The 17,964-nt window shown below is 40.7% G+C and overlaps 1 protein-coding gene and 1 non-coding gene across 2 annotated transcripts in view; both read right to left on the bottom strand.

Moving 5' to 3' along the window:
• LOC139723711 (uncharacterized) overlaps positions 1–17,964 on the bottom strand; it is a 90,253-nt gene that overhangs the window by 56,067 nt on the left and 16,222 nt on the right. The window lies entirely within an intron of this gene.
• Positions 9,426–9,498, bottom strand: Trnas-gga (transfer RNA serine (anticodon GGA)). Its single transcript has one exon. It is a non-coding gene; the product is annotated as a tRNA-Ser (tRNA).

Raw genomic sequence — 17,964 nt, 5'->3', positions numbered from 1 at the left:
ACACACACACACACACACACACACACACATACACGCACACTCACAAATACACAGGAACATACAGTAGCGCGAGGGCACCGGAACACACAGACATACAGCACTTTCATGGGGGAAAAAAAGACTTGTAAGAGGGAAGGGGGAACAGCCGCGTCAAACGCTATCCTGACTACGGCGACAATATTCCAAAGTTGACAGTGGCGGAGCTATCACTCTATTACTCGTGCACAGCCACTGGGAGTTGCCGGAGATGAAAGGAATTTAATGACACACTCATAGCGCACTGTATTTCTTATTAAAGCGGGGGCGTATGTAATGAAAGACGAATTGCCAATCACTTCGATAATTCATCGCGCCGATACCGCACTATCGCTCGTCTTCATCTTCGTAATCGCAAATTCCCCCGATGAAATTAATGGCACGAAAGGTCATGTTGTAGTCTGTTGTTGTTGCTTTTTTTTTTCTCTCTCTCTGTGGATCCTTGCCGGCACCTTTAATGTCGCCCATGTTTTTCATTACAGTGCTTGATATTGTATTTACTTTCAGGGGGAGGGAACTGGGAGGGGGGATCTCCTTCAAATCGTATCACCCTTCATTCCGTCTATATCACGTGATCACGCCCTACTTCATTAATCATGTCTCCCTCTGTCGGTTCTCATCAAGTCCTACTCCGTCTCGGTCCCTGTGATTAATACCTTGTTTCACACCCTTCTCGTCACATTTAGTGGGTGCACTTCGCCTGTGGCGCCTTAATAGACCATGAAAGCCTTCCTTGTAATCTTAATTCCCCCCCCCCCCTCTCTCTCTCTCTCTCTCTGAGTGTGTGTGTGTGCGCGCGCGCGCTCGCACGTGTGCGTGAATGTGTGAGTGAGTGTGTGTTCGTGTGTAATTTACTCTTTCACACGTTTCACGTGGGTGTATTGTAAACACGCACGCATTGGTGTCAAAAATACCCTACCTCAGCATCCTAAACAGTCAAGTTCACAACCTTCGCGATTTACTCTCCTTCCTCTTCCAAGAAAATTCGACTTTCCAATCTTGTCAAACAACCTTTGATTAATCCTCTTCACTTTTTAACCCCCAAGGCTTGGCGAAGCAACCAAGCAATTACAGGATGTATGTTTAATGACTATAGGAGAAAGGACTGGCAAATGGTAAAGCAACCAAATTAATATCAGTCAAAAGTTTTTTTCGACCAATCCTGTACGATATTTTTATTGACGTCACCCCCTCACTTCCTCGAGTAACCTTTTCAGTCCCGTTGGCATAATGTTCAGTACAATGTCAACAGGATCTTAGCATACTGGTCCTAAGAGACTTTAAAACACACATGTACACGCACACGAACGAATCCTCGCTCGCATCCACATAATTCTATACATGAATGTTTGACCGTGTTCTACCGAAGCTGAATATTACATCGTCTTTTTTTCTCTTTCATTCTCATAGAATAAGATGTCCTTATAAATGAAGCTCCTTGGTTGTACGACTGCCTTTTTCCGAGGACGACTGATCAAAGCAATTTCGCTTTCAGTTGTTCTCGTTCAACAAGACAAAAATATTCGCCGACTCATTTGAATGCGACCAAATGAAACCAAAAGATGTGTGTGTGTGTGTGTGTGTTTACTATTTCTGTCCTTGCATTTCTCTCTGTCTCTCTTTTTTCTATTTCTTTAGGTATAGAGTTTGATAATTTCTGACCTATCAGTTTATATGAATATAGACACACACACACACACACAAACAAACAAAAAAACTAGATCTGTCGTTTTTATGACTGCTGCATAGATGACATAAGTTTGAAGTTGATAGTCGAAGGACCTTTTTGAGTTAAAATCTGCACAACATTTGGGGAGAAATAAAGAAGAGACAGTACGGATACGTACCACGCAGAAAGGCAAGTAAGACACGCGCGCACACACACACGCACGCACACACACACACACACACACACACACACACACATACAAACTACATACCTATGCAAAGAGAGATAGCCCCTCAATGTCCCATCCCGATCGAAAAAGATTCGTATCAGTCAGCCTCAAAGCATCAATTCTCGTTCCAATTTCCCCTTCCCCGACTATTCTGACATGGTGACACCGGCCACTTAATACCCAACCCCCTCGGCACTTCGGATCTCCGCCATTAATTTACCCACTCCCAACAGACTACGAGCAAAGCCCGCTTTTGTATATATTGTATAGGTGAACATATTTTGCGCATGAATAATTTGTCGTTGCGTTCTTCCGCGCTGGGTACATTTCTACTTGAATCAGTTCGGTGCACGCATAGTGACATGTAGGACTATATAACGCATATCTCTCTGACATTTTGCCCTTAAAAACATGCCTTATAATGATAACTATTGGCACTTTTGCATACCAATATTACAGTGTGTTAATGTTCCACTCCTCTCTAGTTTGCTTTAAAAAAGTAATTTTCTTCTTATTTTTCTTTGGCAGTTGCTTTCATTACTTTTAGGGGTTTTGCGAACCAAACATAGACGGACCGGTGAATTAAATGGCATTGGTTTTCAGTATGTGAATATTGTTTCAGAATGTGTGTGTGTGTGTGTGTGTGTGTGTGTGTGAGTGTATATGATTATATTCAAACTACACTTCATAATCTCCCGCATGGCGCTGGTTTGTTGAGCTCGAGCGAGACAAATTTCCAGTTATGATATTTCGATAATATTTGTTTGTTTGTTCGTTTGTTTTTAGAAATCTTCTGCGCAGACTGTTGGACACAGACATTTCAATCATTTTCAGAAACATAACGAGCAACAGCCGACATAGGGATTCGAACCAGAGACCTCGAGATTGAGAACCTCCAGTCCCACCCACTGAACCCCACCGAGCCTTGGGATTTAATGAGTGCCAGCGATGCTTTTATTTGCTACACACCACGCGGCTTTGGTAATGTCTCGTGGAGTTCTGAATTGGAAAGCAAAGGTTGAGACAGATCACAGTAGGTCTACTTTGATTACATTTTAACTGCAATTTGGAACCACTTTCCCAACAAAGAAATAAATTACAATTCTGGCTAATCCGGTGGCTAATCTACGTTTTGGATCACAAGTCTGAGAAGCCCTAATTGTAACCAACTCCTGCTTGGATGCCGTAAATATTTCATTGCTTTGTAGCCTGTGTATTTCATATAATGTTCACTCTTGAGAAAAATAGAAACATTTAAACAGTATTTCCCCTCTATTTCTTGGCGAAGGAACCACTCAAACAGGCACACAGATATGCACATGTGGGACTACACATGTGATATGACCCAGCAAACGACTGATAAAACTGCATACAGAAGCTTTAACAAAACCTCAAACGACCAGAGACTAAACCACTTTTCAAGCAAGAGAAGCTACTACACAGCCTTAAAGTGCTCCCACAATGCATGATGGAAACAAACAAAAAAAGGGGGAGAGAAGAATAGTAAAAAAAAAAAAAAGTTTGTATAGGCAACCCCCCATGCAATATTCCAAACGAAGAATTCTTAGTGCAACGTAGTATCCGTTAATGACGTCTGGCAGAGACGAATTCAAATAATACTTTCGAGAAAAACAAATACCGCTGATATTGGCCTAATCACGGTCGTGCAACTGCGTAGCCGCCGCCAAGGCAAGTCGAACTTTTGCCTTCTTTATCTTGCCTCTTTACATGTTCATCATATTGTGAATGCACCGTGCAGACTCACGCTAGAACGTGTATCAGCCCGCTGTGCGCTCCCATGCGCTGGCTTGGACACGATGTTCGAATGGACGACGGGCGGATCCCGAAAGATCTCCTCTATGGGGATACTTGCTCCGGGATCACGAGCCGCTGGAGGACCCACCAGCGGTTCAAAGATGCCCGCAAAGAGATCAAAAGGCCCTGAACATCAAACTGAACAACTGGGAAGAAACAGCCACCAAATGAGCGATTTGGAGGTCGACAGCAACAGACGGGCTCCCCACGACCGGTGAGTTAGCTCAGTCGGTAGGTAGCGTGTCTGTCTCACAATCAAAAGGACCCCGGTTCGATTCCCACTGAGCAATGTTGTGCGTAATCATACTATCCCCTCTAGCAAGAGGCAAAACACTCTGTTCCTCGGATAGGACTTAAAATGGAGGTCCCGTATTTGAGAGAGTCACAACTCATGCACGTAAAAGATCCCGCTTCCTTTATTCATCGCAAAGAGCATGGTGTTTAACCCGGTGTGTGGTTCGCCTTACATCCAACTTTCCCGCCTTGGAAGATCAGCATTTTCAGCTGAATATGGGCTATCCAGCCATTTTCTCAGATGGAAATGAAACGAACAAACAAACGTCACGCACAACTTGTCTATATTCACCTTGGGCAAACGCTGCTCATCATATCAACGACAGGTCAAGCTTTGAAAATTCACTTGATGCGACGGCTGGAAGTGGACCTGTCTGATATCTTGAGAAAACATGTGTCCACAGATCAGTTCGTAATATATGATGTCCATAAGTGTTGCATTCTTCCCCAAACATTTTGACATGTTTCCCCATTTAATTAGCCTGACAAGACTGCCCGCGGTACAATATTTCTACCAGGAGTGCCAGTCGCCATTATACCATCTGTCCAATGGTATGTGGGAGGGAGTAAAATGGTGGGAATCTGGCATGGGTGAAAGTGATGTCTCGAAGGTAAACGAGGATGCCTCTGTCTGCTTGGAGGCAAAATGGTAATCGACAGATGTTCCTTATTGATAAGGTCACTTACACCCATGCGCTATATGGGACAGATCACTTTGAGAGATAGTTCTAATGAGCAAAGCCATTCTCCCCCACAATTCTCTCTCATTCTCTCTTTCTCCTTCTCTTTCTTTGTTCTGAATTGTGGCTTAAAGTCTGCAATGACACACCCCACCCCCATTTCATCGTCGCCGTCACCACCAAATGAACGCCTCGACGGGCCGGCATCTCGTCTTCCCACGCACAGAGTGTGGGTGTCTCGAAGGCAGCACTAAGGGGAACAAACTCTATATCTGCCGCCGACATCCATAGTAATATCCCTATAATCCCACTTTTTAAGAGCTATGCAGGTTGCCCCCCCCCCCCCGTCCTTATATCGTCTACTAGTACTTTTTTTTTCTTCTATTACCGAATGTCATGTTAGAATCTGTTACTAGTATATAGGCAGGCTGAGGCTGGTGGCAAAAAAGTCCCCACCAAGTACATAAGGTGCAAAAAGAAAGTTTGGAGTCATTTCTCCGTTTTCTTGGTGTGTTTGTCTCTTTTTTTCTTATCTTTTGGACTTTGCTTTATTTTTGCCTATATTTTCTTTTATTTATATTCCCCATCTTGGTTTTGCAATTAGACGACTCTTGGCGCAGAGACTCCAAGTCCAAGCATGTTAGTTATTGTGAAACTATTGTTGTGACATCGACGTTTTTCCTTTCTTTCTGTCCTTTTCTGCTTCTTTTTGAGATCGGTGTCAAGTTTAGGAAAACATCACATTCTGCACTTCATTGTGAAGCGTTCTCATCGCTCTCTGCGTACATATCAAAACAGAAGCGTCTCCAAACATGTCGTTATAAGACTGAGACTTCTAAACAAGGTTGCGGCTTGCGTTACACAGAGAGACTATCACGGCGCGTTCTCAAGTTTCGCCGAATCAACGGTCTACTTCTGGCTCGGATCTATTCATTGCGTCTGTCTCAGAAGGCTTCATCGGAGACTTGAATTGTCGTCGGCGAAGAAAAAAAAACAGAAAAAGAAAAGAAAACAACCTCTGATTGAAGTCATGGATACGCAATACCGAACGTTGACCCTTTTTGTGTATATGCATCTGGTGGTATACCATTACATTACAAACACATGTAACGGTCGTTCTTATAAACACATAAACATTAGAACCACGATGAGCATAGAACTATTGAAAGAAGCATGATTACAAAACAAATTACAAAACCACAACCAATCTACACACTCACGTAAACAAGAAATTATCATTCCACAGTCTATATTGCCTTTTTCCCTCGGAATATATGATTTGTTACTGTACTTGCATTGACTTGTAGAAAAGAAAATACAGCGCAGAAACCAAACCAAAGAAAACAAAACAAGTTGTACGCGGAGGAGATGAAAAATACTGATTAGAGCAGTATTCTATAGCTTATGCCCTGCATTAGTTATTATCTGTCCGTCGGTCTGCGGTTCAACAGACATCATCGTTTCAAGGCAGACAAGCACAATATTTTGTGTTTGAGTGTGTGTGTGTGTGTGTGTGTGTGTGTGTGTGTGTGTGTGTGTGTGTGTTTGTGTACGTGTTTTTTTCTCTCTCTGTTCCGCTGTTCTCTCTGTTCATCTGCAATATAAGCATAATGATTGTTAATGTACAAATGCACACTTTTACTGTATTTTTGGTGAGATGTGTTTTGTGCGTGTTACCACAAAGTATTCTTTTTCATTTTGTTTTTGAGAAATAAGAAAATAAACAACACTGAAAGTGAAAACTTTTAGAGCTGGTGTAAAATGTGCACTAGCTATTGACGCTGTGGAGTATACTCTCTCGTTTCTGTTTTCCGAACAGAGATGTGTTTTGAGATTTCCCCGTCTGTGTCCAGTACTTTTGAACTCCTCTCGAATTCGTGGAAATACCGTGGTCAGGGGAATTCCCTGAGTACCTCTATCTACAAATGTAACCCATTGCCCCTACTAAACTGGAGGGTTAATATAAATTCTATGGGGTTCTGAGCCTCGGAGCGAACGGGGTAGGCCACCTTTGTCCGGAACCCTATTTCGCTCTACCAGGGGAAAAACTAATGTGTTCAAGCAAAATGGCAAGTGGTGACAAGGTCATGCAGTAAATCTCATTAGCTGAAGCTTCGTCAACATTTTCATATTTCATTCGCGTGGATAGTTTCGCTTTTCGTTGCCCGTTGTCAAAAATGGAAACGGGAAAATGGAAAGTGGAATGATAAAAAAAAATCAACGCAATTATCAACGAAGCTGTACCAACGAGTTTGATGCTAGCTTTCTATTATCTATATACTGTGCTGTGTCGGCATGGAAAACAGATTTTCAGTCCCAAAGACAGGCCAGCTCCCCCGGTCAGCTCTTTGTGTTGCGAATCTGTTACTTGAGTAAACAACATAGTACACAATAGAGATCGCTAAACAAACCAGAAATACAAATTTGCTTCACTAAAGTAATACGTTTTATTGTAGCGCAAACATGAACCATGGGAAACAATGGGAAAGAGTAAAAAAAAAAAAACTGCCAGAAGAAAGCACTGGAAATAAAAAAACGTGCAATTTTGCATGTTTTTGATGACTGCAGACAAGGTAAATCGGACAAAAAAGTAAATTCATCGTCGAAAGTTTTTTTTTTTTTAATTTTCTGATGGCTATAATCATTCCCTTTTTCAATTGAGTAATAATGGGATGAACATGATTTAGGAATCATTAATCACTGTGGTATAGTAGACATTCTACATCCATGACTTCTAATGGGAAGTCGTGAGTCTAAATCTCGTCAAGTGCCTAGACGTCCTCGGACAAAATGTTTTCAACCACCATATCTCTCTCTACTCGGGTGTGTACGTGGCAAAAAGGGTAATGGTAATGACAGGGCCCTCTGGTTGAGCAGAAGGGAACACTGAAGAGATAACCCTGGATAAAGAAGGCCATTATCTCTGTTATCAAAAAGACATACATGTAGTCATTCGGAAGAGGTTACTGGCATTATTCTTTCCGTGTTCATAAGACGTCATTGATGGGTCATTATTTCCTTCAGGCGGTGCAACAGATTCATCATCAAGTTGATAACCAGGCATGAACGTTTCGCTCCTGCTGTATCATTAATGTCTCGTACGATAACTATTTGCGCTGTACTGAGAATACTCTCCTTCAACGCGGGCGTGACAGTGATTGGTGATCCATACATTGGTGTTCTTGGCCCAATTTTCGCGCGTCAGTAAACTAATCTCCCGCGCCTTAATGATCAACCGTCAGCGTTCTGATTTGAATACTTAGGTCAAGAAAACCTCGGTCAAACTTCTTGCAGAGTCAATAATTAATCCAACATCACACGTCAGGGACTGGGACAAGTACATTGAAAATCACATTGACGGGGAAAAAAACCCCAATCCCCCCCCCCCCCCAAAAAAAAAAAAAGGTAGGTAAGGAACGCCGAATGCACACCTGCTAAACGTATGACGTTTTCTCGTTAATGTCAAACGCACGTTCCCACATTGGATCTTTGGCGCCAATCAGTTATTCGCAAATGTCTCCAGATGCCTGATTCTCCCTCTTCTTCCCCCTCTCTCCCTCCCTCCCTCTCTCTTCATTTCTTTCTTTCTTTCTCTCTCTTACTCTCCTCTCCCCCTTCCCGAACTTCCGTTTTCCTCGGGGCTACATCTCTCCCCGCACTCAGTACAACCCACGCTACACGTTTCGTAACACGGATTTCGCAGGCGGGGAGAAGAAACGGAGAGAAAGAAGAAAGGGGGGGGGGGGATGAAGGGGAAAAAGTTGTGTTATGACTCGCCCACGGCGGTTGTCGCTAGTAATGAAACCGCGATTGACGACGTGGTCGAAACACCCTTCGGGCAACAACCAGTTTGCTTATATACTTTCACTGGCTCTCAAGAGATGCGAGCTGTCCTCTCTTGAGAAAATGTATGTATGTATGTATGTGTGTGTGTGTGTGTGTGTGTGTGTGTGTGTGCGTGCGTGCGTGTGTGCGTGAGAGAAAGACGGGGAATAGAAAATAAAAGATAGAGAAAACAAAAATTGGTCAATGGTTATATCTTTCTCTCTCTCTTACTTACATTGCGTTTCATTCATTGGTTTTGCAACTTTTTCATGAACGCAAATTTTACAAAGAAATATAGGATTACATATCCATGATATGAAAGTAAGACGACATTTTGACGTCATGATGATAACATAACAAAAGCTTGTCAAGATCAATAAGAAATGCAAGGGCTATTTAATTTTACAATGTTTCTTATGTTCGAAAGGCTTGCAGGGGTTGACACAAAATGCAGGACTTGAAGTGCGACAATTCCCTGTATCTACTTGTAAACTTAAACAAGGAAAATGCACAAAGAAATGCATATGATTTATAAGTGAAATATTGAGCAAAGACAATGAGATTTCACGGAATCCCATTTTTCACTCAATTTTTTACTTACTTGTAAACTTAACACGTTGATCACTCCTTGACTAATAAACAGAATTCAATCCATTCACGGGTGTGTGACTACTTTGGCGCATCAAATCAATCAATCAATCCAATCTATTAACCATAGTTTTCTTCTCGATAAGGTTTTTGATTTTTGATATCATGGGCCCATTTTTTTTTTTTTTGCAATTGATTGACAAATTGCCCTACATTACATCGACGTAAATAAGCACTGAATTGATCAGCGTTTCAGCAGTAGCGCTGACAAAAGAAATCATGGGCATACATACTCGAGCAGGATTCGAACCTACGACCTCCTGATCTCCGGACAGGCGTCATCTCCACTAGACCACCGAGCTTCCGCCCGCCAGCAAGTGTTGGTTCTATATTGTTCTTATAATAAGCTTATAATAATCCTTATTTACGTCGATGTAGGGCAATTTGTTAAACAGTTTCAATGAAAACATCTCGACTGAGGAGAATTTCATGAATTTGAATGGGCCCCTTTTGTGAGTATTTTTTTAATCTAACACCATTTCGGTAGGGCAGAAATTATGTTTCCTACTCTGAGTATCAACCACAAAAACTATTCTATTGCCTTACTTAACGCATATGCACATGCAAATGGTCAAATGATATATGATATATGATATATATTAATTTTCAGTTCAGTTTCAGTAAGTTTCAGTATGTGACTCCATATACTTTATCATTATTCCTTGAAAATGTCTATCGTCGAAAATTTGGAAGATTCCATGTATACTTAGTTTATATTTCATTGTGTTTTATGATTTGTGTCAATATTTTGCGTTAACCAACTAAAAAAAAATGTAGAATGCTTCCTCATACTGTCATATACATACTATACACATGTGACTGTTGTGTGTGTGTGTGTGTGTGTGTGTGTGTGCGTACATACACTGCAAAAAGTCCGATGTTAAATAGTGAACACCGAGCTGGTGTTAAATTTTCGGTGCTCATTTATGGTGTTAGATTAACACCTCCGGGTGTCATTTCCAAATTTTGAACTGTTTTTTGAAGAGTTTCTTAGTAACTGCACTTCTTGTTGATTTTTAATTTAAACAAGACGATCAAGAATTTTACATTAAAATACTAGATTTTTGAAAAAATGTGAAAATAAATTTACACCAAAGTAACACCAGCTGGTGTGGTCTCTTATTGAAGCTGGACGGGTGTTAAACCATTGATATTAACACCAACAAATATCAAATCAACACCATGTGGTGTCATTTTTGAATTAACACCAGTACAGTGTCAAAATAACACCAGGTACAGTGTCAAATTAACACCACGAAGTGTCAAGTGAATACTATTCAACACCATCACAGTGCATTTTTAACACCTGTGGGTGTGGTCCTTTATTGAAGTTTGATCGGTGTTAGATTTAACACCCGTGGTGTTAAATCTAACACCGATGTTTTTACAGTGTAGATATATAAATCATATATCATTATGGTGAAAACATTACAACTGTCTGTGATGAAAATGGTTCGGTCTTCTTCATGGATTCTAACATGATAAACGGTCAAGAATATATGTCCAGCATGTTCAGTATCGGCATTAATCTATCCAATTGGTGCACATCACGGCATTCCAACATCGGCGATGGTTTATTGGTGATGGATTGCGTGCATAGAGCACAAGGGAGCGTGCCCACGCGCTATTGATATGTAGAAATCAAATTATTCGTAAGAACCTTTTTAGACTTTTTAGAGTTCGACCTAGCGTGGTCATTCAAGTTTTAAGAACCCTCTGGTGCATTTCAAAATGCGTCAGAGTAATGCAAAATTTCATCGTTGAAGAAAAGACATTGTCATCTGATTTCTTCTTCTTTTAAACTCCAGAAATTCTTTTCCCCCCATCGTTGCGAAACTGTAATGGAAGATTATGCTCCATAAAATGCATTCAGTAATATTCCCTAGCCGTACCTGTCCTTATAACTCAGCAGGATTTGAAGCCATGCATTCCTCGTAAATGTGCGCCACCTCAGTTTCTCAGCTTCATAATGCGCAGTCTGGGGAAAAGCAGACGGTTGAAATGGGTCTTCTTCTTTTTTTCTTTTTAAAATTTCTCCAGCAGAGATACAATTTTGCATCCCTGACCGGTAACCATGACAACATGACTATACGCTAGTTTCATCATTCGACAATAATATCAAGCATTCCAGATTAAAGCGTCATGATCATAATTCATCGTGCGTCATTAAAACATCGTTATCATTATTATTATCATCATTATTCGTTAGAGTGTTCGTATTTTGGAGAAAATATTGTGAATGTGCCATCTCGTGAGAGACACCTTCTCGAACTTTAAATAAGCAATGGGCTATACTCAGAACTAGTCGTGGGTATAGAGTGCTTCGGGAGGGGAACGGAGATTGTCGTAGACTGTTCGGACAACGCATAACTACTGAGTATTACGGTTACGCACACACGCACACACGCACACACACACACACACACACACACACACACACACACCCTATATTTCTTGATATGTCATGTTAGATATTTAGAGAATATCTCCTATTAAAGGTTCATACTGAGTCATAAAAGGACACCATGATATAAATCATTTCAACAAATCAGTTTTTTCAAAAACGCTCTGACGTCATCATTCCTAAGATGGCGCTATATACACTGTAACGTTCAGCATCAAAATGAAGGTTTCGTCATTTCACTTGAAAACAGTGTCTTCTGTATCATTTCAAGTGTCTAAGAATCTTTTCCTTGTGATGCACAAGTGCACGTGACTCCGTGACTCATCTGCAAACAACGCAACATGAATTCCACTGTTGACTTTAAAATCACTTTTCCGCAATTGAGAACCACAATAGTCCCGACCAACTTCATTAAAAAAAAAAAAGGGGGGGGGGGGGTTTCGATAGCATCTTACTGCCTAGGGAAGTATGAATATACATGTATATATATATATATATATATATATATATATGTGTGTGTGTGTGTGTGTGTGTGTGTGTGTGTGTTTAATTATATATAGCAATAATGATGTCACAATAGAGGAATGCATTAAATGCCAATTGCCTTGATTTTAATTCAAAATCCGAATTTTCGTGGGCCTCCCCCTTCGTCAGGGATGAAAGTGCTAATATATATACATATACAGTGTAAATGTTACAATAAACACCTTTCTGTCAATGCATGCATACACAAAATACGATCAAAATAATGATTGTCAAACATAGGCTTACAGTATGCATTATAGCACGCAAGTATAATTGTTTATGGTGAACGCCATAATTTAAAAGCACTAGTCCCCTTCTCCATCACACACACACTGCCACACACACAGATATAAATACTCCACCGCAAGTGCTATGGCACATTGTACTGTTCATGAATTATTCCTGGTTTATGGCTTGAGGCAAACTGATATGTGTCAAATTTTATTGAGCGCTTGGCGTTGACGGATACATGATATCAACAACCGTTTCCCGCGCGTACTTCGGTCGTCCGTATTTATACTTGTGAACACTGTGCCTGTTAGTCAGTTGTTGTTGTTGTTTTTTATCTCTTTCTTTCCTTGTTTCGTGTTACGAATCAAATCATGGACTCAACAAAAGGTGCATGAAAAAAATGAAACATGTATACTTCAATGCATCGGGGGATTGCCCGAATTTAAAGGTCGCATATCCCTTCTGCAAACGTCACGAAATTTCGCATGGTTGAAGACGAATGTCTCCTAACATCGTGTATAAAATCTTACGGTAATAAACCTCCCAATAATATTGTTAAAAAGTATATAGTATATATATTTATAGTATGAATAAGAATAAAAAAAAACTAACACTATGCCATTTCAGGTGAGGTTCTCTTTTTGTACCAAGAATAACGGTTTTATTTCATTTTACTTTATTTATTTATTTATTTATTTTTTGGGTGGGGGATCCGAATAGATTAATTGGAAATCTATTGCATTGTTTTCCCCTTCATCAGAAAGAATTCTCCGGTTTTATCTTCCCGAAGAAAGGTCTGAAGTACTTATACCTCTACGATATACCAGCTTTAAATGAAAGGAATCTATTTTTTTTTTTTTTTGGGGGGGGGGGGGGGTTGCAAAAGGGATACAAGGATTTTAAGCGCGTTGAAGTTCTTCTTCTCCGCCGCCGCGGCGGTCCCTCATTCAGAACTCATTGAGACTTCACATTACCATACTGTAATTCAAATACTGTAAAAAACGCAGACAAGAAAGAATTCGCTGAGTTTTGCGGAAAGTAAAATTATATACTTTCCTCGTTGGAGTTTTTTTGGAGCATAAGAAAACATCAACTATCTCAGTAGATTTGTTGGAGCATGAGAAAACATCAACTATATACACTCAGTAGCTTCGGTATCACTAGCGTTTCTGCGCATGAGCCGGCTAAGCCTATTTATCCCTCCTGAGTCGGGTCGTGTCCTGCGAGAATATGAGGACGAGGATTTTTGATTTACTGCCAAACACCGCAATGAAACAGCCATCGGCCCTGATATACTGCATATTACCCCGACAGTGTTCGTAATATCATGTCAATATATCTGTCCCTAGAGTGGCTAATAGAGGCACGGCTCTGTCAGATAATAGGAGGGCGAAAACAAAATTAAGAGAGGGAGAGGGGAAAGAGAGAGAGAGAGAGATGTGGGAGGGTAGAGCAAGGAGAAAGAGAATACAGAACGCAGACGGTAGATTATTACCGGAAATTTTGCATTTGATTCGTATGCATAGCGCCCAAGAAAAAAAAAAGTGCATTGAAATGTCATAGGTATCAATCCGCGCATTCCTATACGCACAGTCGATGCACGGCCGGTATCTGTAGAGAGAGAGAAAAAAAACGTCATGCCTGCGTGCGCTGTTCGTTCATCACCATTATCTCGTGCGTTGCCTCCCTTTCACTGTTCTATAAAACTTGCTTATGGCGTTGACGATGACTTTACTTGAACTTGCAAAAATGGGAAACCGCGGAAGCCGCGTGAGTTTAGCGAAGGGTGCTATGGGAGAACGGATAAACCACCATGAAAGCACACACACACACACACACACACACACATGCAAAAGCAACAACCGCAACGAATCAACAAACAAACAAACAAACGAAATAAATAAAGGAACACACAAAACAAAAACCAACGTGAATGCTAGCCTTGATAGAAAAATAAAAGATTGATGTATCTTTCTTCAAAATAAATGACACTTAACAGTGCCTAACGACTGGTTTGGGCAGACATTATATCCTTCCAATACACCCCCCCCCCCACGCCCAGAAAAAAAATAGCTAAAAGGAAAGTACAAAACTATTTTGTTTTTTTCAACAACAAGCTTTCACGGAAGAGAAAAGATATCCTAGTTAAGACACTGGTCAATGGACTAAAACACTCTTCAAAACTGACATTCCTGCGTTCCCTCAGAGCGCATAATGGCTATCAAACCACACACACACGCACACAATTCCTGCATTCCCTCAAAGCGCATAATGGCTATCAACCACACACACACACACACACACACACGCACACAAGCAAATCAAACCTGCGAACACGGTAACTGCAAACCTCACGTATTTCATGCCTGTCAAAAGGGATACAGGGATAAACATGGATTTATTAAAGAGAAACTGCACCTTGTTTGCAGATCTTCCTATATCTAATGACATTTATCAGAACATTACATCCACCAAGGTTACCTTCAGTTTTGATATGATGGCGTGATACCGTGTACAAAGATTTGATTTTGCTACGTGTTACCCCTTCTATTTCTAAAGGAAAGATTGATGTTACACTAAATTTTACGTCATGTACAAGTTAATACTCTCAATGGAGCAAAATCAGATTTTGAAGAAACGTCTGCCATTTTAATCTGATTTCTCTTTATTCATTAACGGGGAATTGGTAACACTCCAAAGTGTTTATACCATATTTTTTTATATGTAAAAAAAAAAAATACTATCGGACTTCCCGCAACACGATAACTTCGGAAACAGAGAATCAATCCCAATGCAATTTGAAGGTATAAAACTATAACTTATTACCTACATCTTACATCCGATTTGCTTTAGTGGTCAAAGAGAAATGATGATCTTTGTAGAGCATGTCAGGAATCCCTTCCCTCCAAGATTTGTCCATTGTGTTCACAGTACTGTTCCAAGAGCATCAAAGTGCTGAACTTGGAAGAAACGGACCCATTACATGCTTTTCAACGACCCACGTTTCTCTATGACCACTCAACCAAATTGAATGGGGTTTTCTGAAAATTGTAGGTGTAGGAAGTTATAGTTTCATACCTTTAAATAGTATTCAGATTGTTTACTCATTTTGAAAGTTATCGATGCGGAAATCCGATTGTACTTTTTGGGGGGTCAAGAATTCAGGGAATGAAGATATATCACAAGTTTGAGGAAATTGGGACCATCCGTTTCATGTGACACCATCGCTGGAGAAGACAACAACAATTTGTGTTGTCACAATAGCATAACGATACAATGAAAATTTAAGGAGAAGTCAATATTTCTTTTTCCTGGCATAATGAAAGAGGACTCGACTTACCTCTATCAACAGGAAGGGGGAATGAATTCATTTTCAACACATGTCAGTATGATGAAGTCGGAGAAATGTGTATGGGTTTTATTAGGGGGCTAAAAAGAAGTTTCAGTATTCTTATTCGGCGATGGAGGGAACGAAACTTTAAAACTATTCATTTACTTTCGAACGAAGTCGTGCGATTTTCCTTGAATTTCACTGATGTGTTTTGCTCATATTGCTTCATGCAATCAATCCTTCCACACACATATTTCGGGGTAAATGTCCCTTTAAACCAACTTGGAACTGCACTTACAGGACTAAACTCTTTCCACAGGATAAGAAATATGCGTCGAGTCACAATATTTAATATTTTGACACCCGTTGCTACCTTCTAGATTCTGCATACAGAAAAATGCAGAAATAGAACAAGAATATAGAATGAGGACGTAACATGAAGTGGAAAGCATCTTGAAATCAACGAAATTGAAGGAAAAACGAGATAATTCTTTCCAAATTTGTCTTGCCAGGAATCAGTGAACTCTGAGGGGCCTGCTCGTGTTCTAACCTTTTGCAGATTCGACATAGTGTTCCACAAGATGGGTATACCAGTGATTACCGGGTAACGCCATAGTGAGAAAACAGTGAGAAGATTGACCTTTTCCGGACACACGGCAGCTCTCATTCACCCCTCTCCTCTTCTGTCAATCCTCTCTCTCTCTTTCTTCTCCTGACCCCCTTTCCTTTTCCTACCCTTGTCTTCTTCCCTCATCCTCTCCCCTCCCCCTTCCCTATATCTCGTTTACTATCCCGAACCGGATATTGAAAAAGTTACTGTAGCATGCTATATCCTGTGGAATCACAATCTTGTTCCCGCAGGAATTTGATGATGTCGTTTTTTCTCTTTTTCATTCTTCTTCTTCTCTATCTGTGAAAAAAGTTAACCCAGCACGCCAAAAAAAGTTCAAGGTTAGAAATCTCTACGGAAGATCTCGCGCGGAGAGGAGAAAGAGTGGAAGTAATGGCTCGATCTTTATCGCGAGAGCGATGACGAGACAAAAAAAAAAAAATTACGGAGGGCCGCAGTTGAGTCTTACCCAGTCTCTATCACTCTTTAAGAAATGTTTGTGGCTTATCAATAGACTGATGTTTGTTCTAATGAAATATGTAACGAGGGTAGGGAATTAGGGGGTACTGAATAGTAAAGGCTGATCCAAAACACCGCGCATCGTAAGTAGAGCGTGATAGGGCACCAGTCTTTATAGGGAGGTAATCATGTGGACTGAACGCATCATTCAGATTTTTTTTTTTTTACTGTACTTTCAAAAGGTCTCGCATAATAGGTCTGTGAGTGCATTCTATTATGCGTATGGAGCGTGTTCGCCTGCGCGCGTGCTTTTTTACATAGTTAATATCATATATTAAAAGAGATGGAAGGGTTTGTATTACAATGTAAAAGTACCAAAGTGAATCTGTGCAAACAACGTTGTTTTTGGTTGTTGTTTTTTGCTTGGACATGTACATGAATGTATGTGTATGCATGAGTATATTTGTGCTTTGCGCACAACTTTTGTACAGCAGTCTTGGGTTATTTTTACTTAAAGCTACGGGCACTCACAGCTTAATCATCAGTCAACCTCGCAGCATATCGAAGTTTATCATTATACAGGTGTAGCTTCTTATACGTCAGGTTTTCAGATGCTGCTTTGTAAAACAACTGGGTACGAGATATTTGTAATCATCTATTCATTACTTTATATGGACTAAAGCACACTTCAGCACACTAAAGCACAAATTCAGTGACTTAAGTGGTCTGTTCAGTCGGTGTCTATACTGTCAATTTAGAATATCTCCGAGAACCAGTGCATGCTTCTTTTCTTAGAAGGGGAAACTTTTGTTTTCCTATAGTATATGCCAACGTCGAATTGTATTTGATGCCTCAGTACCCCATCCTCCCCTCCCTCCCCCCCCCCCCAAATAAAAAACAGGGGGGAAAAGGGAAAGCAAGATGTTTAGATAACGTCGGACCGTATGATTCGCAGTGGCACTGACGTGGTACGTTATCCTCGAGATCAAACGAGCTAAACTTAGCAGTGTCCTCGACGAGTACTGCGATCCGGGCATTTGGCATCTTCCTGTGGTAGGCCTATAACTTCAGAAAGAGAGAAATAAGTGCGCGCGGGGGGGGGGGGGGTTGGAGGAGATGGGGAGGTGGCCTCGGTGGCAAAGCGATATGAAAGGGGGAACTGTAGACAAAGCACTTAAACTTAGAAAATTCCAGATCTCGGTGTTGAC

Source organism: Diadema antillarum, unplaced genomic scaffold (assembly GCF_040938485.1).
Source record: "Diadema antillarum isolate AM-2024a unplaced genomic scaffold, OU_Dant_1.0 scf00000197, whole genome shotgun sequence".
Classification (NCBI taxonomy): Eukaryota; Metazoa; Echinodermata; class Echinoidea; order Diadematoida; family Diadematidae; genus Diadema; species Diadema antillarum.
The sequence above is the reverse complement of the archived record's forward strand: the minus strand, read 5'-3'. Positions and strand labels throughout refer to the sequence as shown.